We start from the raw sequence: 23,473 nt of genomic DNA, 5'->3' as shown, positions 1-23,473 counted from the left end.
GCCTCATGCAACTGTGAAATTTCATACGACGTGGCAGGCTTCCAGCTACTTAGAACTACGCGAGGAGGAAGTTCAGACGTTACGCTGTTCAAATGTGCTTGCCATGACCCCTCGCCAGCTGTAAAATTACACAGAAACCAACCCCAGAAATGCCGGACATGAGACGCCCGATACGCCTGGCACCCTCTCTGTGTGGGCGTAACTGAATGGGCACCGCCGTGAAGAAATTGAATATCTCCTAAAAGCACAGTTATTAGTTAGAATTTGATTGACATAAGAAAAGAACCACTTGTGAACATCTTCGGAAAGACTGAGCCCTGTCGTAATAAAGGTCTAGGTTCCTGATAACTTTTTTTTTATGTCAATGGGGACCTATATAACCAAGCTGGCTCAGATGCCTATAGCTTTTATTACAACAGAGGTCAAACTTTCCGCGGCTATCGAACGGGTCTTTTCATACATCAATCAACTCGCAACGGATAACTGTGCTTTTTTTGAGATAATACATTTTTTAAACTGCGGTGCTCATTCAGTGAAAGCAGCGTCGAGCAGAGGCCCACTGAAAGAGGGCGCTAGGCGTCCCGCGAGCCTCCGATGTTCCTTATTTCTGGCCATGATTGTCCTGGCGAGGTATCCACTGCAGGCGTATCGGGGCGTGGAACCGGCGGTATGGCGGGAGCGCTGACCAGCTTTCTACTGCTTACGCAGGCTTTATGGGCGGATGGTTCCTCGGCAACGATGTGTTCAAGATCAATTTCCGGCGACAGTATGCACCCGAGGATCTTGGTGGGTGTTTCTTCAGCACAGCCTACAGCATCCGTTCCCGTTGACGTGTGCCCGGTGCGCCGTGCGAGCGAGGCAGTGCCTGGTCTTTTTCCGGAGACATTTCAAGTATGCTCCCCCACGACGGAATTTGACGTTTTCCTCAACTCAAGTGGACAACAATGTGCGCTTGATAACAATGACTGTCGCCTACCATGGACTGCAACGGCAGTTCAATGATGGGGCGTGGAAACGGCGGTATGGCGGGAGCGCTGACAAGCTTTCTACTGCTTACGCAGGTTGGTGCTCTTGAATTTTCCTGTAAGAAACCATGTTGTGCTGTGCCGGTTCCACCCCAAGTGCTGTTTTGTATGTTTTATTCTCGGTCACGTTCGAAAAGAACGCAACATACACGCCAATTTGTAATTTTTCGCAGTTCAGCGCTTTATTTATTGCTTTTGTTGCTGTGTGGTGGGGATATCGAAATGAACCCAGGGCCAACTGAAGAGCAATTTTCAAAGCTTCTAGCTGGCCAGAGTAAAATGATGTCGAAGCTAAATTCGATTGAAGAAAAACAAAACCAACTTACTCTAGACGTTACAGACTTGAAGGGTCGTATTCTATCACTAGAAGCTAAGATCGACAAAGTTGATGACGTACGCAATGCCCTCGCAACACTTGCAGACCAACAACGGGATGATCGTGCCGCATTGACGGCTCTCACCGAAAAGATTGACGATATCGAGAACAGACAAAGAAGGAACAATTTGGTCTTCCGCGGTATAGAAGATTCTACTGCAAACGAGACAACAGCCAAATCTGAAGAACTTATTTTGGAATTATGCAGAAGCACGCTTGGTATCACAGGCCTGAGTATTGAACATGCGCACCGTATAGGAGCATATAAGGCAGGCAAACCGCGTCCAGTCATAGCAAAATTCTGTTCCTTCAAATCCCGTCAATCGGTGCTGTTGAAAGCTTTTAAACTCAAAGGCACCAGTTACAGCATATCTGAAGATTTTTCACGCTCAATTAGGGACAAAAGAAAAGCTATGGGATTATGCGAGGCTAAACAAGCAGGAAGGTGAGAGGGCTGTCTTGAAGTATGATACGCTTTATCTACGGGGAAAGCGCTTTCGACTCGATAATGCAACGGGAGATGTAGCACAGCTGTGACCTTCGCAGTTGCGTAAAACAGAGCAGGCACTCAAAGTTTTGTTGATAAATTGCCGAAGCATAACGAATAAAATTGACAACTTTCAATGCCTTCTATGCACTCTTCAGCCTACGATTGTTCTGGGCACGGAGTCATGGCTAGATTCTTCTATTTTTGATTCAGAAAATTTCCCGGCAGGCTACCACTGTTTTCGACCCGATCGAAATTCTCACGGAGGAGGTGTGTTTATTCTTGTGAAAAATAGCATACCCTGCGTCCACTTGGCATGCCCACTTCTTGACGTCGAGACGGTTTTTTGTAAGATGCGGCTGGCGAACGGTAAGGGCTTGGTGATTGGCTCGTACTATCGGCCGCCAAACGCGTCGTATGAGCAGTTTATTGGGCTTTCTGAGTTTCTTGAGAGTATAAAAAATGACCGTGTCTTGATCGGAGGCGATTTTAACCTTCCTGAAATTGACTGGTCATGTGAGATTCCCAGATATAGCGTTAGTGGTTGTTTATACTCCGCCTTTTTTGACCTAATGGACACTCATGCATTTCAACAGTACGTTCTCAGTGCGTCGCGAGATGATGGCACGGGCCATGTCTTGGACTTGCTGTTGTGTGATGAGCCTGGTGTTGTATCAGATGTGCATGCTTTACCTGGTTTGAGCGACCATAATATTGTTGTTGCTGATGCTAGTGTAAAAGATGCATCCGTGACGAAGAAATCGCCAAGGAAAGTGTTCTTGTATTCTAAGGCTGATTACGGTTCCATAAATCTGTCGTTGGAATCCTATTTCCCAACGTTTGACACATTAGCGGATGATCTGAGCGCTGAACAATTGTGGGAAAACTTTAAAGAAAAGCTTTTCTATCTTCGTGATAAGTTCGTGCCGACGCGGATGCTTTCATCTAGACGAGGTAGAGATAAGCCCTGGTTTCATCAGCAACTGCGCATCTTGCTACGCAAGGTACGAAGGGTGTACGTAAAGTATAAAAAACACAGGTCCCCAGAAAACTCATCTGAACTAAAGAGACTTAAATGTGATTTTCAAAACTTAACTAAATCATCTAAACAATCCTATTTTTCTAAGCTTGGGCAACGCTTAGTAGAAGATCCAAAGGAATTTTGGAAGTATATCCGGCGAAATGGTAAGGACGAAAATTCTGTCGCCCCTCTAGAATACTTGGACACAGTCATAGATGATGACAAGCGCAAAGTTGAATTATTCAGTAGTTACTTCTCTTCCGTATTTGGTCAACGCCAATTTCGTACTCTAGCTGTGGATTTTTCGTTGGGGAATGAAGAAATGCCCGAGGTTAAGTTTGGCTTGGCAGGTGTGCGGAAGCTATTAGCAAATATTTCTCCTAGAAAGGCAAATGGGCCAGATGATATAGCAGCAGCAATCGTTAGTAATTGTTCTGAATCTTTATGTCTCTATTTTTGCCGCCTTTTCCAAAAGTGTTTAGATATGGGTGCCGTACCTGCCGACTGGAAATTAGCCAATGTTGTGCCTGTATATAAGAGTGGACCTAAAAATTGTGTTGAGAACTACAAACCAGTGTCTTTGACTAGTATTACATGTAAAGTAACGGAGCACGTTATATACAGTTGTATTATGTCACATCTTGTTAAACATAACCTACTGAATATAAACCAACATGGCTTTTGGCAAGGTCTTTCTTGTTCCACGCAACTTGTGGAATTCACACACGACTTGGTACTAGCAATTGACAAAAGGCAAATAATTGATTGCATCTTTCTAGATTTCCGAAAAGCGTTTGACGTTGTGGCTCATGATCTACTTATTAGCAAATTACACGCCTACAAATTAAATAAAAAAATGTCACAGTTTCGCCCTAAGGGCGAAGCAATGAATGCGATAGCAACACAGCAATGTCATACGAAGTAAGGTGAGCGGCTTTGGTAGCAATATGAATTGTAGTAAACATGAGCTCATTAAGTAAGCAGGTGTGCTGCGGCGTAAGTAGATCGACATGAAGAGAGACTCGATGACCACGAGGAGGCGCGTGTGAAACGGTGGTGTTGATGAGAAGCGATTCCCGTGGGCAGCGCGTGCGAAGGGACACACCTGTAGCGCTGCACTGCCGACCCGGGCAGCATTGCATGTGTAGCGTGATTTGGAAAATGTGGCCCGACTATTACTAACTGATTGAACAAGCGTGGTGTGAGCGCGCACAAACAAACATGGATAGATCACACTGAATGGCTGCAGACAACGACTGTCAAAACGCTGGCAGCAAGCGCATATATACGCCGCAGCAGCGGGCGAAGGTACGTGCGGTCTATCGGTCTATCGCTTCAACGGAAACTGAGCGGCGAATGCACGGCGCAGAAAGGTCAGAGCCGTGTGGAGATAAGAGACGGTGCGGACGAGTGACGAGCGCGGTTGTTGGCAGCGTAGAAGTGCGCCCCCCCCCCCCCCCCCCCCCGCGCTCCCTCCGGCGCTGGCTTCCCGCTTCCTTGCTTGCGCGTGGGTGATTGAGTGCGTTCGCTCTCCGTGATAGCGCGCGTCCCCGCACGCTTCCGCTGGGGCATACGGCGCGCGGCGAAGATTTTATCTATAGGGAACCTCACGGCGACGGCGACGGCGACGACGACGGCGACGGCAGAAATCCGGTAGAAGTGTCCATATAATTGCTATCGCAATAAAAGGTAATTGCATGGATATCTGAATACCTGTCAAATAGACAACAATCTGTGGTTCTCAACGGCATATCGTCTGATCTTGCTGAGGTGACCTCTGGAGTGCCCTAGGGCTCAGTTTTGGGGCCTCTCTTATTTTTGTTATATATAAATGATATTACTAGAGGTATTACGTCGACTTTCAGGATGTTCGCCGATGACTGTGTGGTCTATAGGGTTATTGATAGCGATTCTGATTTTTCTTCTCTTCAGAGTGACTTGGATAGCGTTTTATCTTGGTGTGCCAAATGGAAAATGTCGCTTAACGTTTCTAAATGTTTAAACATCACCTTTACAAGGAAACATTCACATAAGTCATATGAGTACAAAGTAAATGGCGTTACTCTACGCAGGGTTAGCGAACGCAAATACTTAGGTATTTTGTTTACCTCAGATTTAAGATGGAACAGGCATGTACAGGAGATTAGAAGAAAGGCGGCACGTAAGCTGGGCTTCCTACGTCGAAATTTTGGCCAATTACCTAGTACACTGAAAGAACGACTATATTTTACCCACGTACGTACGGTACTTGAGTACGCGTGTGTTTGTTGGGACCCTTATACTGGTGAGTCAGTTAATTTACTTGAAAAAATCCAGAATAGGGCAGTCCGATTTGTATTGGGAAATTACAATAATAACCTCAGTATCACTGAAAGCAAGCGTAAACTTCAGTGGCAGGATTTAAAGGACAGAAGAAAAAAACCTTAGACTTAAATTTTTTCATGATATATATTATTCTAAAACAGGCATTGAAAGAGAAGTATATCAGGCCACCGTCGTATATTTCACGCAGAAGGGACCATAACTTGAAACTTTACGAACTTCCTTTTAAAGGTGATGCCTTGCGATATTCATTTTTTTTGTCGAACCACGAGGGACTGGAACGCTCTTCCGTCAAATATTGGAGGTATTGAATCTAATGATGAATTTTACCGCGCTTTGTGTGTTTATATTGAAAAACAATTTTTGTCGCGATTTGTATACCCCCCTGCTGTAATGCCTGCAAAGGCGATGCAGGTACCAAATAAATAAATAAATAATAAATAAATAAATAATAAATAAATAAATAAATAAATAAATAAATAAATAAATAAATAAATAAATAAATAAATAAATAAATAAATAAATAAATAAATAAATAAATAAATAAATAAATAAATAAATAAATAAATAAATACTTGGCGATGGCTATATCTTGAGATCTAGAGAATGTCCCTGGGGTTTTTGCGAGTTGGTTTAGAATTTCATGAACTAGAACAGAGCTCAGCGTACTAATATTGTTACGTGTTGGCTTAAAAATAAGGTTTGTGTACGTGTAGACGGCGTCTCAACAATGGCCTTAGTGGACACTGGAGCGACCGTTTCCGTAATGAGTCAAGCATTCAAACACCTGCTAGGACGAAAAGTGCTGTTTTCGTGGGACCGTGCCGATGTGTTTCGTGGAGTGAGTGGAGAACTATTGTACCCTGTAGGAGTGTGCAGTACAGCAGTTAGCTTGGGTTGTGAAACGTTTAACGCGGAGTTTGTAGTTTTACCTCATGCTACGCATGACGTAATTTTGGGCCTCGATTTTCTTAAGCTGTGTGGTGCCAATGTCGATTGCCGAACGGGGGAGATTACTGTAGATTCGAGCCTTCCGGCCGTCTTTGTGGAACACCCGCCGTGTTACGAATGTGCCCTTTGTGTGTCCGCAGATACCGTCGTATACCACCGCTGTCTGCCAAATGTGTCCCAGTCGCCTGTTCTCCTGCAACTGACAGAACATTTGACGCTACCGTAGAGCCCGTTCACCTTAGTTGCGTGAAGAAGAATGTTCTGTTGCCCTATTGTACGCTGTCGGTTATCGGCGGGCGTACTGTATTATGGACGATAAATTGCTCTAATGAACCCACAATACTACCGGAAGGTCTGAAACTTGCGGCTATTCGTGAACATCAAGTATTGGCGCTCGCCATCCTTGCAGAAGCCCCCGATGCCATGGATGAGTCCCAGTCGGATGCATGCGACACGGACACTTCGATGATGGCTATGATAAACAAATCGCTCAGCACTAACCAACGTCGGGAACTGGGGAATATTCTACGAAAACACTTCGCAGTGTTCGACTTTTCCCAGCAAGAGGCTCCGCCATCCTTTCCCCCTTCTCGTGTACAGCATCGCATAGACACGGGATCTCACCAGCCTCTGCGACAAAAGCCATACCGGGTGTCACCTTCGGAGCGCAAGGTGATCAATGACCAAGTCCGTGACATGCTAAGGAAAAACGTTATCCAAGAATCGAGTAGTCCGTGGACAGCCCTAGTTATTCTAGTTAAAAAGAAAGATGGCACATGGCGATTTTGCGTTGATTACCGCCGCCTTAACGCCGTTACCAAGAAAGACGTATACCCTTTGCCACGGATTGATGATGCTATAGATTGCCTTTCTTCGGCCTCATACTTTTCGAGTGTAGACTCGCGGTCCGGATACTGGCAGATTCCGATGCACAAGGCAGACAAGGAAAAAACGGCATTCGTTACACCCGACGGACTTTTCGAATTTAATGTGATGCCGTTGGGCTGTGTAACGCGCCTGCAACTTTTGAGCGCTTCATGGACAACATTTTGCGTGGTTTGAAGTGGGAAGTCTGCATGTGTTATTTGGATGATGTCGTGATTTTCGGACGCACGTTTAGTGAACACAACGCTCGCCTCAGTCTTGTACTAGAGTGCCTAGGCAAAGCACGCTTGGTACTAAACTCCAAGAAATGTCTCTTTGGAGAACGCCAAACACTAGTTCTAGGCCACCTAGTGGACAAGGAGGGCACAAGACCTGATCCAGAAAAAACTGCTGCAGTCGAAGCCTTTCAGCAACCCCGCTCAGTAAAAGAGCTACGAAGCTTCTTGGGCCTTTGCTCATACTTCCGTCGGTTTATTCCCGGATTTGCTCACATCGCGCATCCATTGACGTGTCTGCTTCAGAAAGGCGTTCAATTTGACTGGACCCCAGAATGTGCGTGTGCTTTTCGTCAACTGAAGTTCCGTTTGACGTCCCATCCAGTTCTCAAACACTTCGATCCTTTGGCTCCCACAGAACTGCACATGGATGCTAGTGGTATTTGTGTCGGCGCAATTCTTATTCAGCGCTTCGACACCAAAGAACACGTCGTAGCGTACGCGAGTCGCTCTTTAAGCAAGCCCGAGCGCAATTATACCGTCACAGAACAAGAATGTCTTGCGGTGATTTTCGCAGTGCAGCGCTTTCGGTCATACCTGTACGGACGCCCTTTCACCATCATCACAGACCATCACTCGCTGTGCTGGCTCGTCAATCTGCGTGATCCATCTGGTAGGCTTGCACGTTGTACCTTCCTCTACAGGAGTACGACTTCACCGTTTCCTATAAAAGCGGTCGACGGCACGCTGACGCAGACTGCCTTTCGCGGCTACCGCTTCCCACAACGGACTGTGACGCGGACAACTTCGACCGCTACATCGTATCCTTGGAGCCAGCATTTCCTGATCTAAATACCTTTAAGACTGAGCAGAAAAACGACGACACTTTAAAGCAACTGCTGGCTGCCAAAAAGAAATCAACAGCCAATCGCTTTTGCACACGTGATGGGCTGCTGTACAAGAACTATTCTACCGCAGGCTCACGATATCTGCTCGTGGTCCCGAAAAGTCTGCGCACTTCCATCTTGCGCGCTATGCATGACGAACCAACCTCCGGTCATTTGGGAGCAGCTAGAACGCTTTGCCGTCTTCAAGAACGATTTTACTGGCCTAATATGCGTCAGACGACGCGACAGTACGTGTCCAGCTGCAACGAATGTCAACGTCGCAAACGTCCCACGAGTACTCCTCCTGGTAGACTACACCCTATGCCACCCCCAAGGACTCCATTCGAGCAAGTCGGGATCGACCTTCTCGGCCAGTTTCTATGGTCCTCTAACGGAAATCGTTGGATCGTAGTGTGCACTGACCACCTGACACGCTACTGTGAGACGGCTGCAATACCATCGGCTACTGCAGCCGACGTGTGCCTTTTCTTGCTGCGTTTTATCACGGGCCTCCTAAAGTCATTATTAGCGATTGCGGGCGACAGTTTACTGCAGATGTGGTTGAAGAGATGCTTCGTCTGTGTTGTTCAAGTTTTCGACACTCTACGCCGTACCATCCACAAACAAACGGCCTTACGGAACGCACCAACAGAACTCTCACGAACATGTTGTCCATGTACGTCTCGACAGACACAAGAACTGGGACAGCGTTCTACCTTTCGTAACTTATGCATTTAACACTACCCAGCACCTCCACCACTCTGTTATGGGTAACTCTCCATGAAGAGAGGGTTTATTGGGACGCAAGCGACGGTCTTGAGCGCCAGCCGAGGTTCCGCTATCGCTAGGCGAACGTCTTCTTCCTCAGCCCTCTCGTACCCCGTGTCCTACTACTGCTTGCGGCACATACCCAAATCATACAAGAGTTTCATGCTTGTAACAATATGTACAATATCAAGCAATGTCAATGCTGCCTCAAAATCACATAAATAGCCATCCCCCCCCCCTTTGTGTACTGCATTTATATACTGTAGCACCGCAATATGATAAAAAATTTCTTATACGATTGATGAAAATACGTAAGACAGCCTAAACGCATGTCTTTGACTTCATTCTGGAATAATACCTGCGGACAGAGATCGAAGACTTCGTTTCACCAGAATCGTCCGTATATGCTTTCATGAAAACTAAGTATAGGAAGTATACCTGATTGGGACGCAAGTTGTTGTGCTATAGGCATGAGCATGTCTCTTTAAGAAATTATTTCTTCTACTGAAAGCTTTACTTTTGGGAGAGTATGGAAAATATGCCTGCATGAGATAATAAATAAAAACGTTGCAGTTTCGCCCGAAAGGCGAAGCATCGATTGCGATAGCAAATTAGTAGACAGCCATGCGGAGTAAGGATATTAGTTTTATCGGCCGTATAAACTAGCAAACATTTGCTTACTAACTAAATTAACAAGCACGGTGTCACGCGCGCACAGGTAAACATCTCGATCGATGACCGCGGAAACTCGCTGTCAAAACGCTGCAGTCAGGAAGCGCGGCTGTAGCTGCGAGCGAATTGACCTTCGTGCTGTCTATCACTTCAACGCGAACTAAACGTCGAAAGCACAGCGTGTACGAAGCTACCGGCACTCGGCGCATGCACTTTGTCCGCATCGCAGAGCGCTTTGAAGATGAGGCCTGCGCGGGAGCGCATTTTGTGCACGTCGCAAATCGCTGTCAAGATACAGAGCCCGCGCGGCCACGCCGCGAGCAGCAGCTGCCGCCGGAGTAGAACGCCCCCCTACCTCAGCTTCCCCCCTGCCTCGCGCGTGACAGAAGACAGCGCGCTTCCGCCCGGCTTTCTCCCTCGCGCGCGAGATTGATTCCTGATCGTCCACAGACCCTCGCAAGCTTTCACTCAAACATACATTGTACGGCGCGCGGCGGCAATGTTATCATGTTTGGACTTTATACTGAACATCATGGCGACGACGACGGCAGAAATGCGCTTGGAGTGTCCATATCATTTCTATCGCCATAACAAATAATTCCTGTGAATTAACAATACTTCAAACCTAGTCGCTCAACCTAACAGCTAGCTTACTCTCCATCATGCAAGAGTTTTTTTTTTAATGCCACAGGCAGAACGAGCAGGCGCAAAATAAATGATGCAGATAAAGTAACAGATCACACAAAATGAGGCAAGGAGGTTAGAACATTGTATGTCCCCAGTAATCCGTTGAAAACACTTTTTATTTCTTCTCAATGACCAACTTGTGCGAGTAGCCTGGATCTTTTGTTGCCTGGCCCGCTTGTCCGGCCGGCTTCCCTCTCTTTGTACTGCTTTTCTCTAATGTCACTGCAATGGACAAATTTAAATCTACATGAGCATGCGGCAGGCCGTGCAAGAGATGAACTCTGGCTGTGTCACCGAAAGAAACTTCGTCGCAGGCGACCCTAGCTGCAGGGCTCTAACGTGGTGGCGTCATCTGGTGGCAGCAGATATAGCGTCATGCCTGCTAGTGCTCTTAATAAATCTTTGTCTGGCCACCACATCCGGTGTGCTACAAGCGCGGCCGAGAATTCTCTTCCGAGGTGAGGGAAGGGCCCGGTGCGACCAGGGTTTAGCATTTACGCCTTTTATTTAGATGTCTCGTGCTGATTTACGACGCGTAATGCACTGACTAAAATGAAAATGAAGGGAAAAGCAAGCCGGATAGGGCGGAAGGACGCAGCGGTAGTCAGCGAAGAAGGCTTCGTTTGTTGAGCTTGCTCCCCTGGCGTTTCCTAAATAGCGACTTGCCCTAAAGTAAAGACAGCTGGATGAAAAATAAGAAGCGTGAATGTGTGTTCCTGTACTAAAGCAACGAACCAGGCAGTAGGAGAGACAATAAATGAAGAACAAAATTTAGGCGTTAATGATGGCCGATGCTTCTGATGCGATTTCTCGCTTCTTAACGGCGACGCAACGCTTTCACCTCTACTGCAAAGTCCGTTGTGCAGTATTCGACTTCGGTCACCCTATAGACTACTCCATCTGCTACACTGAGACAAGACAAACAGTTCCGAAGAAGATGTAGAGTTGAAGTGATCAACAGTAGTTCTATAAGCGCCTGCAGCCAACGTTTCTCCAAGGGCAAACGCTCGGCCTCGTCAGGGCAGCAACTTATTTCCTTGGCAGAGTTTATAAAAGTCACTGTCTCTCCTGGGGCGAGGATGAAAGAGGTGCGAAAGATGAAACTAAGGGCTGGGTAAGGCAAGGAGAAATGTTGAAAAGGAGCAAAGAATTGTGAGATTAAAAAAAAAAAAAGAAGGGGTGGGGGGGGGGGGGGGGGAGCCGATGGGTGCTACAGGCTCTTCTGAGAAGTGTTGGTGAAAAATTGTGCATTACAGGAAATGAACTGTCACGCCTAAGCAGGCGTTGTCAATCCGGTGGGATTCGTTTTTCGAGAAAGCAGAACGACTTTTTTAGGAGGTCTCTAGTAAAGATTAAAACGTGCCAATAGGAAAAGAAAACAGTGACTACGGATACGAGTGGTGGGGAAAGTCGAGAGGGAGAGAAAGAATCTGAACTTTTCTCACACAGCTATCCTTTACTTTTTCGAAGCCGCTTAATTTCCTGACCCCTGGGAGGGAGAGTGATCTGTATAAACGCTGCCAAGAAAATCAGTTGCTGTCCTGACGAATTCCGCTCATCGAAATGTTGGCTTTAGGCCATAAGTTCTTTTTCGGCCGCTCTACTACAGTGGCCACATCACTTGCTGACATTGATTGCTCATCTTACGAACGTATCTAAGCCAAGCCTCAGTGGGTCGACAAGCGGCGACAAGCGGGTTACAAGCTCCTCTTTGATTAGGCATAGTCGAACAACGCTCTGACGAAGACAAGTCCCCCTATCAAAACAATGGCTTAAAACGACGTTCCTTGTTCGACTACTCCTCATCATCTCAAGTTACCACTTTCCTTTGAAATTCTTTCTTGTTTGAAGCTCATCTTTGGTTACACAGGTAACCGAAACCACACTCTACAAACCGCGACTTGAATTCTTTGGCGACAGGAACGATTCGCAGGGTGGCTGCCCCCGGCACACTCTGAGTATTCTGCGGCGAAGCCGGTGTACTTGACTCCCTTCTTGCTGTTTGCTTTTGCCCCCTCACCCTCTCAATTTCACCATTAAACTGCCTCCGTCTTCTATTGGTCTCCGCATTGAGTGCTATAATTCCAGTTTTCTCTGCCTAGTTCACAGACTGCCGATGCAGCCTTTCAGCTTTGGCCTCATGCTCCTGGGGCTGTATTTAAAAGGGAACCGAATTTACAAGATTTTCTTTCCTAAGTGTTGTTTGATACTGGCCGGCCGGTTTCGATAAGAAACGACCCTACGTCACGAATGGCTGGCGTTTCCTCTTACGAACAATTCTACCGTAAGAACTTCTTTGTGAATACGGCTCCACGTGACGCATTCCCCAAAACGTTTTATTAGCGTGAATTTGAAGGAGAGTTTGGCGCCTTGATTTGACACTTGCTACTCCTCGACGCAGGACAGGCAAGAAATGATTGAATGCGCAAGGAAGGCAACCCTAAGCATTCATGACTTCTTGTGGGAATGGCAAGGACAAAAGACGTTCCGGGAAAAGTACCGGCCTAAGACGGTGACGTCATTCGATGACTGGCTCCGGCAACGGGGCTAAACGTCAAAGAGATACTTCACTGTGGAGCGTCGCATTGTGAAGCTTCCACAGTGATCTGCACTTAGTGTGATCTCCCTTGCCCTCACCCACTTCCTCAATTAGGTTTAGAGCTATCATTAAAATATATTATTATCTTTCTGTCCAAGGATATAGCAGTGGCCTCGCTAGCTCTTGTGTGCTCTTAGACGGTTGGCATACACTAAAGGCATACTCAACACATTTCTTTCTACGCTCTTTAGGGACATAAGGACGTCTTAAGAATCGCCTTGGAAGTTGATATTCTACATTTTCGAATATTTCGTCATAGTCGGACAAGATGTATACTACAATCATTCAAGCTTGCATAGTAAGGTATGCACATGAGCAAGTTCCAGTCGATTAGAGGCGGCTTCGAGTGCTTGTAGCTAGGCCGAGTCAGCGAGAAGTACCGAAATAGTTTTCTGCACTCTCCCTTCGGAAGGAAGGAGTATTTTCTGCTGCAAAAGGAGGTGGTATTGCGGCAAAGGGTCTGTAGTTACTGAGTAATTGACTGGAAAGACAATATACTCTAAAAATAAAATTCTGGGGGTGTTACGTGCCAAATACACGATATGATATGAGGCACCCCGTAGTGGGTAACTATGGATTGAATTCGAGCACTTGTTTTTTTTTGTTTTTTTAACGTGGGTGCACGTTAAATGCAGAAACACGGATGTTTCTGCATTTGGCCTACATCGAAATCCCGCGGCCGTGAATTGATCCCCCGACCTAGGGTTTAGCCGGGCAACACCAAAGCCACTATGCCACCACGGTGGGTATGTATACATACTCTCTTACTTGAGAGTGTAACGAGAATGGCGCAAACTGAATTAATACGAGTTCAAAAGCTCTGTGGGTAGACCTGTTTTCTGCCGATAAGCTTCTCCTAAAGTTGAAGCAAGAAATCACGGCAGGAACCATTCTCGATGATTGTCTAAGCGTATGCGAAGCATTCTTCCGCTGCCAGTGGCGCAAGCCCGAACGAGCTCACGTTCTCCCGGTAAAAGGCTGACTCGAGGACTGCCACATGCGTGGGCCGCGACACCCTGAAGACATATGATCGGAACTAGAGGCGGTCGCAGACGCTACATGCCGCACCAAATTCGTCCTCATCAAAGTGCTTCAGAAAGTACGTGTTTGCGTCCGGCAAGTGGCGGTTTTCCAATTGGCGCCGCTTGGCCTCGGCGGCCTGTTCAGCGGCCGTTCGCTTGGCTTGCCGCTGTTTTTCGGCCGCGCGTCGCTTGTGTTTCTGCTGGCACTCCACGGCCCGTCATTTCGCTTCCTGCCTCACCGCTTCGGTACGCATAACGTACCTCTGTAGTCTCGCCGAGCCTTTGTGCTTAGAAGAGTGTGGGTGTAGGCCACCACTTGGTGATTCATGATTTGAGAAGTTACAGCAAAAAAAGAAGAAAAAAAAAAACACAGCACGAAGAGGCAACAAGAAGCAGTACTAAGAACTTTTTATTGAATGAAACGAATGCCGAGCTTATATAGAGCAGACACACGTGCACACCCGAAAAGCAACGAGAAAACCAATAAAAACACAGAGAGACCTTCAACAGGGGTGCGATACAAACGCTAAGATAAACGTTGATAGACTATACTGAGTAAAAGCAACTGACGGCGAACTAACGCAATCACCATCCTTAAAGCGTCGTATGGCCACTGCCTCTACAATCTCTCTTTCCAGCTGGCCATTTTTTCTGCCGGTAACAATAAAGGAAAGCAGCCATGCAGCTACGGCAATGAATAGCCAAGTTCGTGCCTCCAGCAGCCCCCAGGGAGCGCTCACACTCACGCAAGCAAATTTTAATGCACCTACCGGTTTGTCCGATATAATATCTGCCGCACATAAGTGGAATCTTATATATATATATATATATATATATATATATATATATATATATATATATATATGACACGTGTTGTGCAAGGCACATGCGAATATGTATGCTTCATTTCACAGGAGGTCGGCGCCTGTAGTTCCCCTTACCACCATGCTGCACAACTTCGAAAGTTTACAAGGTGCTGAAAGGACAACATCAACCCCATATTTACCAGAAATCTCTTTAAGATTATGGGAAACCTTGTATATGTAGGGAAGTACTGCAAAATTCTTCCTACTAGCCTGTTTATTAGAAATTGATGGTTCTTTGTCCTTTTCCCGAAGCTTAACAGGCAGTGATTCGGCAACTGAAAGCAAAAGAGAGCTAAGAAAACCCGCCTTTTTCAGACGCCCCACTTGAACTTGAAAAATAAAAAGCTACTTGTGGAGACATGATTTTAAAAGCGCTGATCTGAAACACGATGAAGCTATACCCCGTTTTATCAGCTTTGAATGGGATGAATCGATTTGCTCGCGGCTGTACACCGACCGAATAGATAATAAAGCAGCATCCGAAGAGAAAGAGTCTTGCATCCTTGAAGGCATTGGCAGTCTCTGGAAGAACTATCGCGATCACCAAGAAAGCCAACTCAAGTAAAGTTTTAAGGGAAGTTGCCGGGCATTTCCGAGAGCCCGACCTTGCTCTTGTCCTGGCCGATAAAAAGGTTGGTTTTACGGTGCTTCCTGGGACTTCGTTCAGAGAAAAAAAAGTTATAGCTCCCTTCCACTCCGTGAAGATGGTCGAACAGCGAAGCTGCATGTGTTCGTTACACAGAGTGTTACGAGTGTTACATGTGCATGTCGTGCACGTGATGCAAAATGTATAAACACAAGTAAACACAGATCTACAACAAGAACTTATATTTAAACGTAGCGAGAAGCGGCAGTGACTTCCGACGCTACTCGACGGGTGTCCAGTTCTCTGGTCGAAACCTGCCGAGCCGCCGCCAGCGGCTTTGGCTCAGCCACGGACACCGCGCGCGTTCGGCGCGAATGCTGGGAAACGCGGACGGCGTCGGCAGTAGCTCTGCGTGTTGCGCGTTATCCGAAAGAGCGCGCCACAAGGAAACACATTCTCTTATACCCATCGCCTCTCCTCGCACCCAGCGTGACCTCTCATTGGTTGCCTCCTCCCCCAGCGCGCCTCTCCTTCTTTGCTGATCACGTGACCTGCCCTCCCCCGGCACGGATCTCATCCTCTCCTGGTCACGTTACCAACGTGACACCGGCGGACGGACGGCGCAGCCTCGACCTACAACATCTACGCTGTTTAAAGCAATGGCTTCAGTGTGTAAGAACTTCAAGCTTTCAACTCAGGTTCCTTCTAAACTCAAAAGCAGGGCAATTGCTCTGCTGAAGAATTCTAACCTGGAGAAAATTGCAAAACAGGTGTTGAGCAGTAAGTTGAATACGCTTTGTACCTTTTTTACGTCCAAAACACACAAGGAGTCTTGTCCACTGTGGGCTATTGTAACAGAAAGAGGAACATGGCAAGAACATTTCAGTAAGTTTCTACAGACCCATCTGAGGACACTGATTCCAGTTGATCCTTACAAGATCAGCGGCTCTGATTTTTTGGTTGAAGAGCTAAAGGCTGGCATTCCAGGAGCCAACAGCGCTTTGTCCATTGATGTGGAAGATTTTTTTTTTTTGGTGCCGCGCGACGAACTTTCGGTGCTGTTAGGGAACTCATTGACCTTGCAGGTGTCATCGATAGAACTCCCGTGGTGTGTCTTGAGATACCTTTGTAGAGCTGCTGAGTTTTTAGTTCGACAATTGTGCCCGTTGCTGATAAATTGTATGTCCAGAAGAAAGGCACATGCATGAGTCCAGTGTCGCGCCAGGGCTTTGTGAAATTTTTCTTGCTACTTTTGAGAGTGCAGTGAAGCTTCAGCTGACTCATACTTCCATTTTGAGAATCTTTAGATACGTACGTAGACAATTCTTTAATCATACTAAAGCTTTCACCGGGCGACGACCTTGCAGAAGTGGCTCTTGAGATTTTGTCAATCTTTTCCGTTTGTTCAAGTCAGCTGAAATTCTCTCACGAGCTTCTGCATAATGGGTCAATCCAATTTTTAGATTCAATGTGAAGTTTTGCTACCGTTGAACATGCTTGCTGGGCGGTCGAGCCCAGGTCGAAAAAATCATTGCTGCCTTTCGATTCATCCTATTCAAAGCTTATAAAATGGGATTAGTTTCGTCATGTTTCTGATCAACGCTTTTAAAATCATGTTACCACAAGCAGCTTTCCAGTTTTCAAAAATGTTGCAGTGGCTTAGCTCGGCTATGCCAGGATATACGTAGCGTTAGCAAAGGTTCAGCTGATTATTCTTAGCTTTCCTGGTTGTCTCCTACGCTCAACCGCTAATTGGCAGGCAACTACTTCGGGATCCGATGAGTCAAGCTTCTCCGTTCTTCTGCGCTGTTGAGCAGCATTTGCGCTCTCCTTCTCCATGGCTATACCACACTGGCAAACGCCAGTCAGAAGCGCAGCGCCTCCAGCGCAGTGTCAGACGGCGACTGCACAGCGAGCGCGCGCCGGCGCCAGTGCGTCTACCACGGCTACGACGTCACTCCTCTGGAATGCGCAGACCGGCGGCGGTGAGTCGCGCGCGGCGGCGGCGGAGTGCGCGAGAGGTGCCGGCTCCGGTGGCTCCGGTGCGCAAGCCGTGTGACATCACTGATCCTTGCGCATGCGCAGCACGGCTCTTGATGTGCCGCGCGAAACGGGCTTGGCTAGGCCAGTGTAGCTAACGCTACAAAATATGGATTTTCCGAGCTCTCTTTTGTGTTCTGTTGCCGAATCACTGCCTGTTAAGCAAAAAGGACAAAGAACCATCAATTTCTAATGAACAGGCTAGTAGGAAGAATTTCGCAGTACTTCCCTACATATACAAGGTTTCCCATAATCTTAAAAAGATTTCTGGTAAGTGTGGGGTTGATGTTGTCCTTTCAGCACCTTGTAAACTTTCGAAGTTGTGCAGCATGGTGGTAAGGGGAACCACAGGCGCGACCTCCTGTGAAATGAAGCATACAAATTCGCATGTGCCTTGCACGACACGTGTCATATATATATATATATATATATATATATATATATATAAGATTCCACTTAAGTGTGGCAGATATTATATCGGACAAACGGGTAGGTGCATTAACATTCGGTTTGAGTGTGAGCGTTCCCAGGAATCTGGTTGATGCACGAACTTGGCTATTCATTGCTGTAGCGGCCTGGGCTGCTTTCCTTTGTTATCAGAAAGAGAGATTGTAGAGGCAGTGGCCATACGACGCTTTAAGGATGGTGATTGCGTTAGTTCGCCGTCAGTTGCTGTTACTCAGTATAGTCTATCAGCGTTTATCTTAGCGTTTGTATCGCACCCCTGTTGAAGGTCGCTCTGTGTTTTTATTGGTTTTCTCGTTGCTTTTCGGGTGCATACGTGTGTCTGCTCCATATAAGCTCGGCGTTCGTTTCATTAAATCAACAGTTGTTAGAACCGATTCGTGTTGTCTCTTTGTCGCGGGTGTTTTTGCGGTAATTTCCCAAATCAAGCCTTTGTGCTCTTACACTCCTCTTCCGCTTGATACTTTCGAGAGCCCATTGTTGTATGTGCAAGTAGAGGCCTAGGCGCAACATAACGCAGCTAGCGCCACCGAGCCGCGTCTATTTGTGGCGTGCACATCCTTACCGGCGAGTGCAGCAAGGAGATGAGACGCGAAGCCAGTAGCGGTGTGCGAATGGGTGCGTGAAGCAGGAGGAGTCGAGCCAGCGAGTGGGCGTATTGGGGATCCGCGCACATCGGCGACAAACTCTGTGACCTTGGACGGCCTCGTGTTTGACCTTGGCTCCAACTAGGCAAACAAATGCTGTGTGTTTAAAAAGTTACTCATAATTTTTGTTATTCATTCATACTGTAATTATTGCTCAGGCTGATGCAGGTAGTGGGTACAGATACACTGTGTGGCAGTGCAGGATATAGCAATAGAGTTTATAAAGAAACGGTAAGGAGCAGAAACACATGCTGAAAACGTGTGCATGTACGAAAAGAAAAGCCATGGATCACCAAGTACACTATTAAAACAATATCATTTATCACGCAGCGGTTCAAGAAACAAATCAACTTCATGAACAAGCACATTAGCCTTAGTGGAATTCACAATATTATTTGGCAGTGTATTTCCCAATTACATTGCTCTAGGAAAGAAAGAATGGTTGGAAGTGTCACACCATGCGGTAAACGGTTGCACTTGTTGTGGTTGTTTCTACCAGAATTCCGGTGATGGCGGTGGCTTCAGGTAGTCTTCCTCCTCAATTTTCATGTTTCCGTTATCAAGTAAAAAACAATAAGCTTCATTGCAATGACATTCCGCTGAAGGGAAAAATCCAGATGCGTGCCTTGATATTGCCAGATAAATATGAACGCTTTATTCTGCACTTTTTTTAAATTTTCCCCTAAAATAGGTTTGGCTGGGATCCCAAATTAAGCTTACTCAAGCATACTCAAGAATAGGTCTTGCTGAAGTTTTGTAAATTGTTAGCTTCACCTGTGGTAGTGCCATTATAAATTTGCGGGGGAGAAATCCTAGCTGTTTGAATGCCTTGGCACATAAAGCCATTATGTGCTCGTCCCATTTTAAGTTACATGTAATTGTGACATCCAAATACTCGAGTTGTCCCACTTGTGTTATATTAAGACCCGATAGTTGGTAACTAAACAAGGAAAGCGCTTTTTAATTTTTACCCTGATGAGTTTTGTTTCCGTAACGTTTATTGCCATGCCCCAAGCCACATACAAGTCAGCAATCTTGTACAGTGAAGAATTGATCCTTTCCTGGTCCTTGACGCTGTCCCCAGTGCTTGGAGTGGGTTACACAGTCATCAACGAACAAACCTTGGTCGACACATGTATAAATATTATTTACAAAAATGAGGTGCAGTAAAGGTGACACAACTGGTCCCTGTGTTGGCTAGAATCATTGCCTATTAAAACGTACTGTACTCCATAGAAAAATGCGCTTCAATCCACAAAATAAGCAGAGGAACTTCAAGGCATACCTCGGACAAGTGGGAGAAGTCCCTCAGAAGCTCGCTTCTCGCCGACCAGCAATGGGCCGTTCAGCAGGCCCACGAAGCGGCCGGCAGGTATTCCCTGTCGGTCCCTACGTGGGAGACGCCCACTACGCCCTAAGCGCGTCCTGCAGGACCCAAATAAAGTTTGTCCAGTCCAACTTCAAGGCACTGTGATATTTAGAATACTTCAAAATATTCATGGTTGGGGTCACCGCAAGCGTGGTTGGGCGCCAGTATGATATCCCCCTTCAGCGGATTTATTTAAAATCACTTTAGTGTGTAGGTCAAGCTGATGAGACACTCCGACATACTACGGGACAACCAAGCTCCCGAAGTGGCGGCACTTATTTTTTTAATAAGCCATAAAGCTCCTCCTACAAGTCATGGGAAAACGACCACAAGACTGCTTTCCAGGCTCCGCCGATATTCTGTGCTTAGATTTAGGTGCACGTTAAAGAACCCCAGGTGGTCAAAATTAACTTAGAGCCTACGGCATGCCTATAATCAGAGTGTGGCTTTCGCACGTAAAACTTCACAATTTAAAATTTTTAAATAAACAACGTTTGTGCAATATTCGACGAAGCCATTAAACGAAGGTAAGAATTATTCTGTTATTCGAGGTTTTTGAGCGATGTAGGGCATAATACATAATTATATTATTGATCGCGAATGTTTCTCTACTTAATTTGTGCCGAATAGAAGCGTGCCTTTACTATTGCATGTTGGGACATGATGCTATTGACTATCTACAAAGAACTGCGTCGTTATGAAAATTGGGCACATTACCTTTCTTCGAAATGATGGTTGAAGGATAGTGCTGTATATGGTAAATATAAATGGTGAGTGCTGCATTTGTTGGGGCAGGTACAGTATACTCACCAATTACAGCTTAATGTTGGTTTACACGTCGGAACGAATTACACTGACGAGTGTGACGTGGCTAATTGTCACCGAATCGCAGCGTACAAAAGAATGCCGCAGATGAGTTCCTAGTGGACCGATTCGTTGCAGCGCAGCCTCGTCGCGGTCGTCTGTGGACTGAATCAGTGATCCGGCCCGTCGTGTGAATCTAGCTTCACAGCTATCACACCAGTTGATCATTAATCTCTTACCTACGCGGCTGCAGTAATCGGTACACCCATTTCATGCTTCTGCAGTGCTGAGAGAAATATTGTACGTAGTTGCGAGCAACATTTAATTCCGTTCACAACACCCACAATATACAAAAATGACGTGCATAGGCCGTTCCAGATGTTGCAGGCGCTAATGCTCACCTCTGGGACAATTAATTATAACTACCGTACTTTCTTTGCAGATAGTATAGCACATCTTGCAGATATTGCTAAGAGAACTAAGGCCTGAAGAGTCTCCAAGCTTTCAGAAATGGATTCCTTCCACAGCCTTGCCGGGTCTTGACGACATCAGGCGTAAATTTGGTCAATATCGAGTGCCTCTATACTATAATGACTAATGTCAAGTCACTTCGCAGGTTGCCCCACTTCGCATCTCTTGCCAGCACATCCCTGCAGAGCTGGGGAAGTCTGTGGTCCTAGAATAGTTGCCAAGCGAGACCAGAGGTCGCCCATTTGGAGAAGCGTCCCGGCGTGACATCGGTTAGCGTATACAAATTAAGCCTAATTGCCAACGAGGCCGAGCGCTAGAACTCTGGAATGTGCGGTACTTTATTATGGGGTGTGAGGTGCTTATTTGTATTCGTGGTGGTGTCTGCGCAGTGGTCTGTGAACACTCAAGGGGAGGGAGCGCAGCCGTTCCGGTAAGGTGACAATTAAGAGACTCCTTTGTGTGTCAGCTCATGACCACCAGTAAAGTAGGAGAAAGGAATGGTTCATAATTACCTTTGTTTAGAGGTCCTGCCCGAGGCCACGCAATTTCCTCTTCCAAGCTCATTTGCGATTCGCCCCTTTCTGCTCTCGTGAATAATTTTTGCCCTCTCACTTGTGATGTGTGATGTATTCACAAGACAAACAACTTATCTACAGCTTCAAAAAATATCCCAGCCATATTCTGATTTTCGCAGCATTTCTCAACTCAGTGTGCGTTCACTAGGTCAACGCAATATAATTTAAGGGCTGTGCGAATCACAGTTTTTGAGAGCTAATCGAGTTGTGCCAGAAGCGAATCGAATCGAATATCACATATTTTTCGAGTAGTTTGCGAATAAATAATGGCAATTGCTATAAACGAATTCTCACATCCTTGTATTCACAACTGAAGAATGTTTCTGCCATTGCATCATGCATTAACAAAGTATGCTTTATTAAAAGCATAAAGGCCGCATTGGGAATAACTAAGCAGTTTGTTCGTAAACTCATGGCTCTTCGGAGCATACACGGTCATGCACCAACATATAAATTTTATAAAGGTAACGTTGTGGGCGAATCAACGTGCGTGTATACGTTCGTGGCTAAACCTGAACCTGTCATCATCGGTGATGGCATAGCAAAAAAAAAAAAAATTAATAATAAAAAATAAAAATAAAAATAAAAAAAACGACACTGTTTCCCAAATTAGAATGGTCGTGGCCAGATGGTGCCACTTTTATATAAACTATGTTGCAATGAAACATATTCAGATTTAATCCGATGAGAGGACACAGCTTCCCGTCCCATTTCTCGTCTTGCATCTTATAAATAATACTAAACAATCAATTACCAACGTTTAAACAAACTTTTATTGGGATTGGTCGTGGTTTTGCAATAAATATCTGGCCGCCTGAGCGACACAGCGTGCTCTATAGTACGTTATGTCCCCTCTGGATAAGATGAAAGTAAACTAATTTTTCTTCGATTTCGTGTTTTAATCGTGCGCAGTTGCCGACGTGAAATATTTGAAAAATATTCGGATTTCCGAATAGTGACTATTCAATTCCGGAACCAATCGAATACATCAATATTCTATTCGCTACCCGCCGTGGTTGTTCAGTGGCTATGGTGTTGGGCTGCTGAGCACGAGGTCGCAGGATCGAATCCCGGCCCCGGCGGCCGCATTTCGATGGGGGCGAAATGCGAAAACGCCCGTATACTTAGATTTAGGTGCACGTTAAAGAACCCCAGGTGGTCGAAATTTCCGGAGTCCCCCACTACGGAGCGCCTCATAATCATATCGTGGTTTTGGCACGTAAATCCCCATAATTTAATTTAATTAATTTTTAAATACTCTATTCGTTATTGGAAAGTTTCTAATATTCCCCCACCCCCAATAATTGCTGACGCCGAGCTGACTGTGCGGCTGGTACTAGCAATTCTACGATTCAGTGTTTATTTGGCCTCTTCAAAAGAATTGTAGGCTAGCCGGAGTGACATATAAATTACGATGCGACGCAGGCAAAGGTGCGGCAGGACGCCTACATTCTCTTTTCCTATGCGTTGCTATTCAATTTATTTGAAATCATGGATTTGAATTTTATCAAACTTAGCATCTCGTTCGTTCCGACATCTGTGCTCGCGCACTGTTAAGACAAGGTGTACTTTTCTCTGAAGTATGACTATGTCCGTCAGGGCGTAGTCTTCATTCTAGGGGAGCTGATGAAGCCTGATACGTTCAGAGAATTAAAGATACTCATGGATTTTCCTACTACAATTACTAGAGGGAACTCTGGTTCTGCGATGGCTCAGCTACCATGGGAATGATG

Source organism: Dermacentor silvarum, chromosome 1 (assembly GCF_013339745.2).
Source record: "Dermacentor silvarum isolate Dsil-2018 chromosome 1, BIME_Dsil_1.4, whole genome shotgun sequence".
Classification (NCBI taxonomy): Eukaryota; Metazoa; Arthropoda; class Arachnida; order Ixodida; family Ixodidae; genus Dermacentor; species Dermacentor silvarum.
This window is presented reverse-complemented; position numbering follows the sequence as displayed.